This window comes from Stenella coeruleoalba, assembly GCF_951394435.1.
Source record: "Stenella coeruleoalba genome assembly, chromosome: 16".
Taxonomy (NCBI): Eukaryota; Metazoa; Chordata; class Mammalia; order Artiodactyla; family Delphinidae; genus Stenella; species Stenella coeruleoalba.
This window is the reverse complement of record NC_137162.1, coordinates 31,864,750-31,877,398: the sequence shown is the minus strand read 5'-3', so window position 1 is coordinate 31,877,398 and position 12,649 is coordinate 31,864,750. Positions and strand designations below refer to the sequence as shown.

Below are 12,649 nucleotides of genomic sequence, written 5' to 3'. Positions count from 1 at the left end.
GGTCAGTCGGCTCTACAAACACAGCTTTGCCTGCCAATGTTTTTTCCACTCCATGGTCTCCTGTTTGAAAACGCCCCCTTGACTCTGCCAATAACTTCAGTCCCCTTCTCATTCTCAATACAGCAACCAGCATTACTGAGTGATTACTACGTGTCAGGCACAGCTCTAAAGACTTACACAGTCCTGTGATGTAGGCACTACTGTTTTCTCCACTTTATAGGTGAGGCAACTGAGGTACAGACTAGAAACTTGCCTGAGGGAGCAGCAGAGCCAGGATGGGGGCCCAAGCAGCCTGAGCGCAGAGATCACACGCCTCGTCACTGCTCCCCGACCTCACTTCCGAGAGAGAAGAGCCGAGCTCCAAGGTAAGAGATCTGCTCCCAGCTCAGGCCCATCCAGCCACAGGACCTTAAACAAATGGCTTTTCTGTGCCTCAGCTGCCTCGACTGTGAAACAAGGCTGATCACGGACGCCTGGTCTAGAAACAGAGACTCTTAGCTCTGTAGTCCAGCGTCTCCTAAGAGAACATCCTGAGGTGATGGAAAGGTTCTCTCTCTGCGCTGTCCATGGGGCAGCTGCTAGTGTCGTGTAGCTATGGAGCACTTGAAATGTGGCTAGTGTGACCGAGAAACTGAATTTTAAACTGTATTGCACTTTAATTAATTTAAACTTACATAGTCACATGTGGCTAGTGGCTACCATACTGGAAAGTTCAACTCTAGTCTATAAATTCCAGGATGGCAGGTGCCACTTCTCTTTGGTCACTGCTGTATTCGCAGAGCCCAGCATAGACCCCAGCCTATGGTTGGAGCTCAGTTAACTATTTGTTGAACAAATCAAAAGCAAAGGACTTTTCAGGTGTTCTAATATGACTTCATTGACACCCAAGCATTGATTCTTCAGGTTCCCTGCCCAGCGGACATCTAACCTCAGCTTGCCCAGGAGCTCAGGCCTCCCAAAGCAGTAAGAGAGGGAGCACCTCTCAAGATGAAAGACAACGGATGGAGACAAATCTTCTAAAAGTTCTACGGAGCTAAACTATCTCCCTGAAATTTCTACTTACTAGTCCTGGCACGCTAGCTCACAGGTCTGGGAAAAACAAAATAAGTTATGAAACAGCCCTTAAACATTTTTTTTTCCTTTTTTGCGGTACGCGGGCCTCTCACTGTCGCGGCCTCTCCCGTTGCGGAGCACAGGCTCCAGACGCGCAGGCTCAACGGCCATGGCTCATGGGCCCAGCCGTTCCGCGGCACGTGGGATCTTCCCAGACCGGGGCACGAACCCGTGTCCCCTGCATCGGCAGACGGACTCTCAACCACTGCGCCACCAGGGAAGACCCCTTAAACATTTTTTTAAGATTTTTTTTAACGTGGACCATTTTTTTAAAAAGTCTTTTATTGAATTTGTTACAATATTGCTTCTCTTTTATGTTTTGGTTTTTAGGCATAAGGGATCTTAGCTCCCCAACCAGGGATTGAACCCGAACCCCTGCACTGGAAGGTGAAGTCTTAACCACTGGACCGCCAGGGAAGTCCCAGCACTTAAACATTTTTAAATACAGGATTATATCTGTAAGTCACTTTCTTAGTTAGTATGAGTCCAATCCTAGTTCACTGTAAGGCTGGTTAAACAACTACATGACTGAGATCTGCGTGTGGGGAACAATCCTCCAGTGTCAGGGTTGTGGCCCAGGACTGCTATCTCCGCTGACTTAATGTATTCAGTCCCCCCCTCCGCACCTCCATAAGTGAGCCGCGGCGTATACAGCTAGACTCCCAACGAGCGAGGCTCTATTCTCCAAGCAAGGTTTGGGGATCCTGGCAGAGCAACTCACGTTTTCGTGTCTCCTTGATGTATTCTTTCTAAGTGCAAAAATCTAAGCTTCCATACATCTCCTATGAGCTGAGGACTGTGGCAGACCCAGGAGATACAAAGAGAGCTATAATGTAAGCCTTCACCAGGGGCCCATATCTAGAAAGGGTAAGAGGCGCAATCTGCAGAGCATTACCCCGTGCAAGTTACTGAAGGACGATCAGGAGAAAGACATATAAACCAAACACCATCAACTCAGTGTGACACATGCCATAACAGACACATGTACAAAATACTGAACTAAAGAGATACCCAGAGGGACCCTGCGCCGTGCCTTGCACACAGCAGGCACTCAGGGCAGTGAAATGAATCAAATCTTGACGAACAGCCCCTTTAAAGGCTGAGGAAACCACAACTCAGATGGGTTAAGTGACTTCTCAAGGTGACCCAAGTTGTTAGTGATGGGGCTGGAGATGGCACCTGGATCTCATCACTTAGCAGCCCAACAGTCTATAATCCATCTCACGGCACTTCTTATCCGACCCTTCAGGGGGAGAGTGGCAGGGTCTGCCCACTGCTTGTTATTACATCCATCTCAGAATAAACAATGGATTTATTTCTGGACAACTGTATGTTGGGGATTCTTGAAAATCTGAGGAGCTGCTGTATGTATACCATCTTAGAAACATGCGTCCAATCATTTAACAAACATTTCTTGGGAATATACTATATATCAGGCACCTGTTTAAAGGCTTGGATAAAGAGATGAAACGAACTTCTGGTCAGATCAGAACAGCCACATTTATCTCTGCTCTCTCCCAGAACCCCACGAAAAGGCAGCAGAGGAATCTGTTTTTTAATGGAAAGGAGACGATGGCTGATGAGATATGTTAACAGAATTCTGGAAGAGACAGAGCCGATTGCCATGCGGTCGCTGATTCGGGTTTCTGCTTCATCTGTTCTGCTGAGTGCAAGTAGGGGAGAAAACCACTGAACAAATGGTGACTTATGTCACAGGAACAGGAGAAGGCTCAGGAATGGGGGGCACCAAAGACTGCAAGGGGAGAAGCAGGACGGGACTAGAAAGAGGGGAGCCTGCAGAAAGTTGGCAAAAGGAGCAAAAAGATGCCAGGGTCTCTCCTGCAATCTGCTCAGTCTGGTGACCTCCCTCCCTCAGCCGGCAAGAGGGGGAGGTTCACTGTTTAGGCAACTACACCAGAGACTCTCTGGATTCAGACACAGTTGAGGGAGAGACACAGCTGAGGGAGTTAGGGAGAGGGGGGGCAACTTTCCGAAAACAGATGGACTGAGTGAAAATCTGCATACCAGACAGGGCACCCAGCCTCCTTCCCCATCAAGGCTCCCAGGAGGAGCAACAAACAGGCTATTACACCCCCAGGCACACTCCTCTCCGGGAAAACCCAACATTCCCAGAGAAAAGATCTATATGCACTGATTTCTAGGTGTCCTCAGTGGAAGAAAGGGAGGCTCTCTAATGAATCACTGTACCACGAGGTTCACAAGCCCCTTTCTTGTTGCACAGGTGCCCAATCAGCATTTTGGTCTCCACTCTTAAAATATAAATGGACAGTCAAGGATCAGCATGCATGGAAGGATGGTTCCAATGGGAAATACAGTAACCAAAAGAAGCAGAAAAAAGGGACTTGGAGGAAACAAAGACAATGCGGGGGAAGGAGAAAAACACCAAAAAACGAAATACAACACATATAAGTGGGTTTACTGCACCCATGAAGCAAGAACAAGATGCTATTCAAAACAAAAAAAGAAAAATGAGCCTTCAGAGAACTAGCAAATTCTAGAAAGTAAAGCATGCAAAAATGTTGCAAGCAAAACCATGAAAGCATAAATTAAAAATTCAAAAGGGTTATTAAGGATAAAGCTGAAGATGTCTCTCAAAAGTAAAACAAGGGCTTCCCTGGTGGTGCAGTGGTTGAGAATCCACTTGCCAATGCAGGGGACCAGGGTTCGAGCCCTGGTCTGGGTGGATCCCACATGCCACGGAGCAACTAAGCCCGTGCGCCACAACTACTGAGCCTGTGCTCTAGAGCCCGTGATCCACAACTACTGAGCTCACGTGCTGCAACTACTGAGGTCCGTGCGCCTGGAGCCCGTGCTCCACAGCAAAAGAAGCCACAGCAATGAGAAGCCTGTGCACCGCGATGAGGAGTGGCCCCTGCTCTCCACAACTAGAGAAAGCCCGCACACAGCAACAAAGACCCAACACAGCCAAAAATAAATACAATAAATAAATTTATAATAATAAAAAGAAAAAGTAAAGCAAAATGGAAAAGAAAAGATTTTAAAATTACAAACTTGACCCAGGATGTCCAACATCCAAGTAATAGGAGTTCCAAAGACAAAACACAAGAAAAGGGGAGAAAATGAAATTAACAGAGAAAAATATAAGAAAATGTCCCCAAACTGAAGAATTTGAGTCTTCAGATCAAAAGAGCACACCAAGGAGCCAGCATGATAATTTTTAAAGCAAGAACAATCCAAATACAGGGAAAGAAAGAGGTTCCTAAAACTTTCCGCAAGAAAAATGCAGGTTACCCGTAAATGATCCAGAATCAGAATAGCATCCAAATTCTGACATCAATATTGGAACCTAGAAGACAGCGGAGCAATGCCTTCAAAACTAAGGGCAAACGGCTTTCAATCTAAAATTCTAGACAAACCAAACCACCAATCAAGTGTGAATGTATAATAGAATAGAACAGCTCAGACAAGCAAATGTGAGGTGATCAAGTTGTACAGACCCTCTCTCAGAAACTCCTGAGGAATAAATCAAGAAATAGGAAACAGAGGATCCAACCCAGAGCAAGGTGAGGGAATCCCCATGATGAGTCATGCCCCAGGCCTAGAGGTCAATCAGCAGGGAATAAAGGTGAGGGATGGAGGCCTCTGGGAGGGAGGTCTCCAAGGACAAAAAGACTGTAGTGAAATAAAAAGGAACTTGTGTTATGAAACAGAGATATTTTAAAATGCCATCAGAAACACTGGGAATTAGTAATAAGTACAAAGGAAACTAAATAGGAAAAAAAAAGCAATTATTAACTCAAAAAAATAAAAAAAAGAGACATACAAGAAAGGAAATTTCATTACAGTACAACTATAAGGCTCAGTCATGAACACTATTTACACAGTCAAAATAATATAAGTATTGACTATCGTTGTAACCAAACACTGTGACATAATCACACTGGGAGGACATGAAGGAAGGGAAGTATGTGAGGAGAGGAGGAGTGAAGAGGGGAATAAGGGCTCCTCTCGTCCATAGCAGGACAATAGCCATATCAAGAGAAACAGCTAAAAGGGTTGGAAGTGACTATGGTAGACAGAATAATGGTCCCTCAAAGATGAAGATGCCCATACCCTAATCCCCGAACCCATAAGCATGGTACATGGCAAAGGGGAATTAAGGTTGCAAATGGAATTAAGGTTGCTAACCAAATGAACTTAAAACAGGGAGATTATCCTAGATTATCCAGGTGAGCCCAAAGTAATCACAAGCGTCCTTAAAAGCGGAAGAGGGACGGAGAAGGGAGTCAGGAAGATGTGACTATGGTAGAAGGTCAGTGATGCATGGGAGGACTCAACCGGCCATTGCCGGCTTTGAAGATGTTGGAAGGGGGACATGAGCCAAGGAATGCAGGCGGCCTCCAGAAAGGGGAAGACGCAAGGAAGAGAATGCAGCCCTGCTACCATCTTGATTTTAGCCCAGTGAGACCCTTTTCAGACTTCTAACCCACAGAACTGTAATTTAAATTTGTGCTGCTTAAAGCTACTACATTGCTGGTAATTTGTTCCTGCAGCAACAGAAAATCGTGTTCCGTGACTAACCCTGGGGAGTGGGTCACCAGGATGAGGAGGGCTGACACAGCTTTCTTTATAAGGCTTGCAGTGTTATTTGACTTTTAAAACTATATATATATATGGGCTTCCCTGGTGGCGCAGTCGTTGAGAGTCCGCCTGCTGATGCAGGGGACACGGGTTCGTGCCCTGGTCCGGGAAGATCCCACATGCCGCGGAGCGGCTGCGCCCGTGAGCCATGGCCACTGAGCCTGCGCGTCCAGAGCCTGTGCTCCGCAACGGGAGAGACCACAACAGTGAGAGGCCCGCGTACCGCAAAAAAAAAAAAAAAGAGCTGAAACAAATTCTCTCTTGCCAGATCTCACAATCTGGTAGAGAAGACAGGGAAACAGCTACTGCTGAAAGGCAAACACAGGAAGAAAACACCTCTTTGAGACATGAGGGCGTCTGAAAGGAGTAGAAGTCAGCCGGGCAAAGGAGAAACAGGCCTTCCGGGGAGTGGACAAAGACCAGGGGGACGTGTTAAGAGTTCTGAATGACGGGACATCAGTGGGTCTGGCAGAGTCAGCAGGAATGCGTGAGTGGGCAGGTCCCAGCACCCCAGGTGTGACACCTGCCCCACTGCTGGCTTCTCTGGCTGGGGTCTGGGACCTGCTGTGCATATTTAGGGCGGGCATGGACAAGCAAAGACCCCAGACAAACACAGCATTTTCCTGGACCATCAACTGTAGTCAACAGTAAAGCATTTTAAATACTTTTATACTAAAACCAGAACAGATGTATTACAGAATACAAAACTCACATGAATTTTTTAAAAAATATTTATTTAAAAAAAAAAAAAAAAAGTAAAAAAAAATTTATTTATTTTGGCTGTACTGGGTCTTGGTTGAGGCATGTGGGATCTAGCTTCCCGACCAGGGATTGAACCCAGGCCCCCTGCAATAGGGAGCACAGAGTTTTACCCACTGGACCACCAACGGAGTCCCCTCACGTGAATTTTTAACATAAAAACTGGAGACTTCAAGGCAACTTCTTGTTTGAGAGGCCCACTTTAGACACTAAACTATCTGCTGACCACTGAGCATCAAGACTCAGGCTTCTCTATAATTAATACGAGTCAGAAGAAAGGTTAAAACACCATAGCATGCATCCCTCAAAGCACCCGGGACTTCATAACAGCAACCTGTCAGTGGCTGCCTACACTCCCTGTGTCACACAAGATGTCCCTTGGGTCCCAACACGAATGGGAAAGTTGAGAAGCATCTCATTCTTTTCCAAAGGGGTCTGGGTCCTACTACTGCCAGATGAGTTAGATCTGCCTGGGGAAATAAAGAAAAACCACCACACTGAACTTTTCCTACATGTCCTCTCTTGTCTCCCTCCCACCCACACTCTAAGCATTACCAGGATCACTGATAAAACCTCAGCTCCCCCATCAGCTCCTCCAAACCCTTACAGTACAGGCCCCTGTTAGAGAATACGCTGGAAATACTCTTTCCATGGGAGGAAGTCAAGAAATAGGGCACATCTCTTGGGAGAGGGTGTCCCTTGTGTCCACAAACAAGGGGGAAACTTTTTCTATTGTTGTAGCTGGTTTTGTTATAAAAACAATAATATCCACGTGACAGTGAGCTGGGAAATTTCTTTTTCTGTAAAGAGCCACTACTGACCACAGAAGAGGAGCAGAGGAAAAAAAAATCAATGGAAGGCCACACAGAAGTAAAAAGCAATTTAATTGGGTTTGTTTTGTTTGTTTTTTGTGTGTAAAACACATATACACACATTCAAAAAAGTGAACTCAACTGATTTCAAATTAAGAACAGAGAGGATGAGATTTTAATAACACAATAAATATATTAAAATACACTACAGCGCTATGTTATTGACAGTAAATAAAAGATGGAGGAGGAGGTCAAAGAAAAAGGTATAATAGTAGGAGAGAAAAAGAAAGGTAGAGCGGGGGGTGTGGGAAAAGAAGGATGGGAAGACAGCAAGATACAGGGACAGACAGACAGACATGAGTAACCATACACAAAAAGAGGGAACAACTAAAGGATCCACAGAAAGACTTCCTAGGCCAAAGTAAATTACACTGTACATGGCCAGCTGTAGGCTTGGGCTATAGACTTCAAAGTATTATCACCTTTTATCCTTGCCTTTGAATGGTTACTAATGTGGTTAACCACTGTTCCCAGCTCTTTAACTGCTCATTTAAACATTCTGAGGCTTAGCTCAGGTCATAGGCCGGAAGCTCCCTCCATATGAGCTACAGTTCAGTAAATCAGTCACCTCCAGTATCTCCTCTGAAAGGGAAGTACAAGAGACACTATCACACAAATCGCTATCTCATAAAATGTACAAAGCACCAATGAGAGTCAGTGGAGAAAATGCTGTTTGAGTTGAAAAAAAAATTCCATGGAAAAATTTTTTTCGTTTTAAATTAAAAAAACAAAACAAAACTGGAACTTCAGCAGAATGGGTTCCCACCTCAGCATTCTCCAGCATCACTCCCGGCACATCTGACTTTCCACGTGTTCAAGTTCTGCCTGCCCCACTGGCTCCAAAGGCCTGAGTTGGCCCTGAAACTAAATCAGCCTCCACCACACACTGCAATCTGAGGGTCAACAGAGAGATCCCAAGAGACTCCAAGTCAGTCCCAACCCTGGCCTGGACTCCGTTCACCCATCCCAACCCGTGTCTAAGCCAAGCCTCTCCTTACTTACTTCACTCTAAGGGCTGTAGAAATCTGCTATTTCACAGCTGATAAAGCCTCCCCCTTCCAGCTCCATCCCTTTTTCCTCCAAGCCTGGTGTCTGTTTTCCCCTTCCTCATCTGACCTGCCCCCAACCTCCTACCTGGTCTGTTTCCCCAACCTCTCCCTTCTACTGCCCCTAATTTCTCCTTTCTTTTCTCTACCGCATCTTAGTATCATTTCTCTCAGAGGAAGAGGGGACTTAAGAGGTGTATCTAGAACAAGACCTAAAATCTATCCACCTGGGATTTTTGCCCAGCTCTGCATCTTGCTAGCTGTGTGACCTTGAACAAATGGCTGAGCCACCCAACCCCTCAAATTCCTCAGTGAGGGGGGCTGAACCTGGCAATCACAGAGGTCTCTTCCAACTCTCAGGTTCTAAACATCTAAACATTCACCTGTATAACCATAAATAAATCAGTGAGTTAAACATACACAGGGAGAGAGAATGAACTATAGAAACTCCCTTTCCTCAGCATTCTGTCACCCCACCTGGTCTCCCAACCAACCACCCACACTGAGGGGCTGTGTCTCACTCTGGGCTGTTCTAGCTCTAAATTATTTAGATACAGCAAAACCTTACCAATCACACTAATCAAGGAACAGATGCATCTGAATCCAACAGAAGGCTGAGTCCTGGAATGTTTCTTTCGTGCCATCGAGTAATACTGTGAATTTAACATCAGCTTAGCAAAGACTCTAGAAATGCCATCACAAACTGTCTTGTGAATCTAAGAACAGTAATGCTGTCGGGAACCCTGGAAAACAACCTACCCCAAAGTCCTCCACTTTCCCAACAAGGACACAGGCCCAGAGAGCGGAAGCCACTAGCCCAAAGCCCAAATCAGGTTGGAGCCTGGATCAAAGCCAGCTATCCTGCTTTTGGTCCAGAGGACCTCCACCAAAGCTTTGTGATACCATCCGTTTCCTTTTTCAAGAGACAGATTAAATCCCAAATTACCAGGGAGTGCCCTCTACAGCAAATCTATTTGCAAGTCCAGGGGAGGGGCCAGAGCTAAGTTTGGATGGCCAGATGACTACTAATGCTGCCTAATACAAGCTCTCTTTCCTGAACCCTGCCCATTCATTCTCTGCAAAGAAAACCCCAGACTGCTATCTATATGGGACTGTATTTTGGAGAGGGGAGAAAGGGAGAGTGGCACAGTTCTTTGTTCTGCCAGTAAGAAGCATCTGCTAGTCCTTTCCCACAACTCCTACCTCACCTCCCAATATTCCCAGTACCTTCGGAAAAGTTCACAGAAACTCGCCAACTAGAATAAAAGAAAGCAGGAGGTAACAGGAGGAAAGGGCCAACAGCAGGTGAGTGTCAAACGGACGGACGGTGACAATACCCTCCCAGCTCTTCGTCCTATGGGGAAGAAAGCATTTCTTTTCAGTTGCTAATACCCTGCGGGGAAGTCACCCGAGCTAGTTCAACTCAGCGCCCTCCAGCAGAGAAATGAGCTCTCTGCAACCCCTGGAGAACTAACCCTTTCCTAACCATCCACTCTAACAGTGCCCAGGGCAGAGGTACCAAAAGACCAACCCTCCCCTCCCCTCCCCTCCCCTCAGGCCAAGAGCCTGAAACATCAGAGCTTGGATGGCAAGGAGCTATTTAAGGCAGCATCAAGAGGGTGGGGCAGAAAATTGCTGGCAGCATCCTCCTCTCCACCGCTCCCTCACAGCCAACACACACACACACACACACACACACACACACACACACACACACCTCTTGCTCCACACACACCCATCAACCTCACCTGTCTCTAAGGGCTGGAGATCTGGAGTCCCCAAATATCCAGCATATGTTTTCTGTCATTGAGGCTGCTGTCCCCATCTGCTGCCCACCCCACTCTTAATCCACTCCGTTCTCTTCAATCACAACCCAGCCACCTTTCCAATCAAAAACACAAAACTGAATCTAGAGAAGCTCACAAACCAAGGAGGGGGGCATGGAGACAAGCCCTCCCTGGCCTTCACTTAGGAGAGAAAAAGGGCGCAAGGGGTGGGGGGCGGGGGGCGGGGGGTGATGTCAGAGGCCTGACATGCCAGACAGGCTCCATGATATCTCTAAATGAACCTCCCTCCTATTGACGGTGAAATCAATTCCGGCGATTTCAGCAGGTCGGCCCTGTGACAGGAAGGGTATCCCAGCGCTCAGTTTAAAACAAAAAATCCAAAGGCTCAGCCAGAACATGCTGGGAAAATCCAGGGTCTGGATAAAACGAGCAACGCTCAGTGGGATCCTTTCTGCTTTTATGTAGCAATGTAATAGCGTAATAAATTCTGTCTGCCTGAAGAAAGCATGCACTGGTGAATTTCAAAGCCATCTTACGACAGCGGATGCACGGGGATGCAGAATTCGACAGCACATTCCCCTGTGAATAAAACGTAATGATTTCAAGCCTCTTTCCCCCTCTATCTTGAATGGCGCTAGCGCTTATCAAGGAAGCCACCTCGGAAAGAAGCCAGAGGAGAGCCGGGGATGCCCGGGGAATTCGGAGAAAGGAGTTGCTTTCTGTTCATCTCGGTGAGGAGCTGGCTAGCAAGAAGCTGCCAGTCACTGAGGGATGAAGGAGCATGGGCAGATGAGCAGGCACCGGCGTCCCCGGACACGGACACACACACACAAACGTACCCGCTCATTCTGGCGGGTCCTAGGCCAGACCGGTAGTCCGTGCTGCCCTCCCGCCTTCCTCTCCTCCAGAGGGATGCTGATGAATGAACACACCTGAGATGCCTCCATCCTGCCGCTCGCTCCCTCCTTCCTCCTCTGGCTACTGCAGAGGAGCCTCTCCTCGGTAGTTTCACTTTACAGCGCAAACCCACGCGGGCTTTGATGTCTCCTCCACCCACCCAAATTGCAGCCAGCCTGAAGCAGGCGGACATTCTCTCCTAGCAGAGGCCATGATCGCACGTACCCTCACCCACCAATAAAAACAAAAAATAAAAAAGACAAAAACCTGGAATCCTCCAAAACCCCCGCACCCTGGGGAACTTTCCCTTAAAGACTGGGGATCCACCAAGCAGGCAGGAAGGAGGGTTCCGCCGAGGGGGACCACGGTGTTCCCCTTGACCACGGGGGATGCTCTGGGGGAGGGGGTCCTTCAAGTCCTTCCAACAGCTGGCCCTTTAAACGCGCCTCCTCCGAGCGTGGAACAAAGGCGCCGCCCGCGGGGGCCGGGCCGGCGCACGCCCCCCGCGCCGGCGCTGACAATCAGGCGAGCGCGGGCTGAGGGGCCGCTGGCGCGGGCTTACCTTGCGGGTCTCCGGGCGGGCGGGCCAGCTGCGCGCGTCCTGCCCAACTCGCACTACACTCTGCAGTTGGCCCCGCTCTGTTTTTCTGGGACTCGGCGCTGACTTCACCGACACTCCGCGGCCGGCCAATGAGCTGCGGCGGCCGCCCCCTCATTAGCATGCGTCTGGAACCATCCACTCCGGCGGCGCCTGGGAGGCGGGCGGTGCTAGGGGGCGGTGCCGGACCCGGCAGTGACAGGAAGGGGCGTGTGCGCCAATGGGAGGCGATGAAGTGCCCCGCCGCCCCGCCCCGCAGCATTGTGAGCCCGGCGCGCGGGCCCGCGGATCTCCTGTCGAGAACGTGCGCGCGGTCCCAGTAACCCTTTCTGTCCCGGCCGGCCTCGGGCTGGGCGGGAGGCTGGCCCGGCGCGCCCTCTGATCTTTCTAAGGGGTCGCCCACGGGGAGCTGGGAAGGAATCTTAGGCATAATAAAAACAGCTAACCTGTCTTGAGTACATATAACTTACTCAACTCCTGTGCCCCAGTTTGCTTATCTTTAAAATGGTATAATAACCAGTACCTATTTCGCAGGACAGGACATAGAGAAGATTAATATAGTTAACGTATGTAAAGCATTTAGATCAGTGCCTGGCCGTCGCGCTATATAAATGTTTACTACTATCATTATTATACTGTATGTCAGCCAGTATGCTTAATACTTCTTAGTTTTTCTCTCTTTTGATCCTCATAGTCTTTTAAGATAGTCACTAGTACTAATCCATATTTTTCAAGTGGGAAAACTGAAATGGTTTAAGCGGCCTGGTCAAAGTCACACAGAACCGGTGCAATCAGCATTGGAACCCAGGCTCTGAGATTTCATTCATGTAATACTTTTATTCAGCGGCTCTATGGCAGGCATATACTAGGCCCTGGGGTTACTGCCTAAAATACAACAGACAAGACCCCTCTGCTCATGAAGCTTCCATTTTAGTGAGGGAGACAGGCAAATAA

At 48.0% G+C, this 12,649-nt stretch overlaps 1 protein-coding gene across 13 annotated transcripts in view; it reads right to left on the bottom strand.

Moving 5' to 3' along the window:
• Positions 1-11,788, bottom strand: part of SORBS1 (sorbin and SH3 domain containing 1) — a 238,976-nt gene extending 227,188 nt beyond the window's left edge. For all 13 annotated transcript variants that reach the window (XM_079899517.1, XM_079899514.1, XM_079899516.1 and 10 more), the window contains exon 1: positions 11,660-11,788. The gene's annotated coding sequence lies outside the window, so the exon portion shown is untranslated. The remainder of the gene's footprint in view (positions 1-11,659) is intronic.
• Positions 11,789-12,649: the final 861 nt, after the last annotated feature.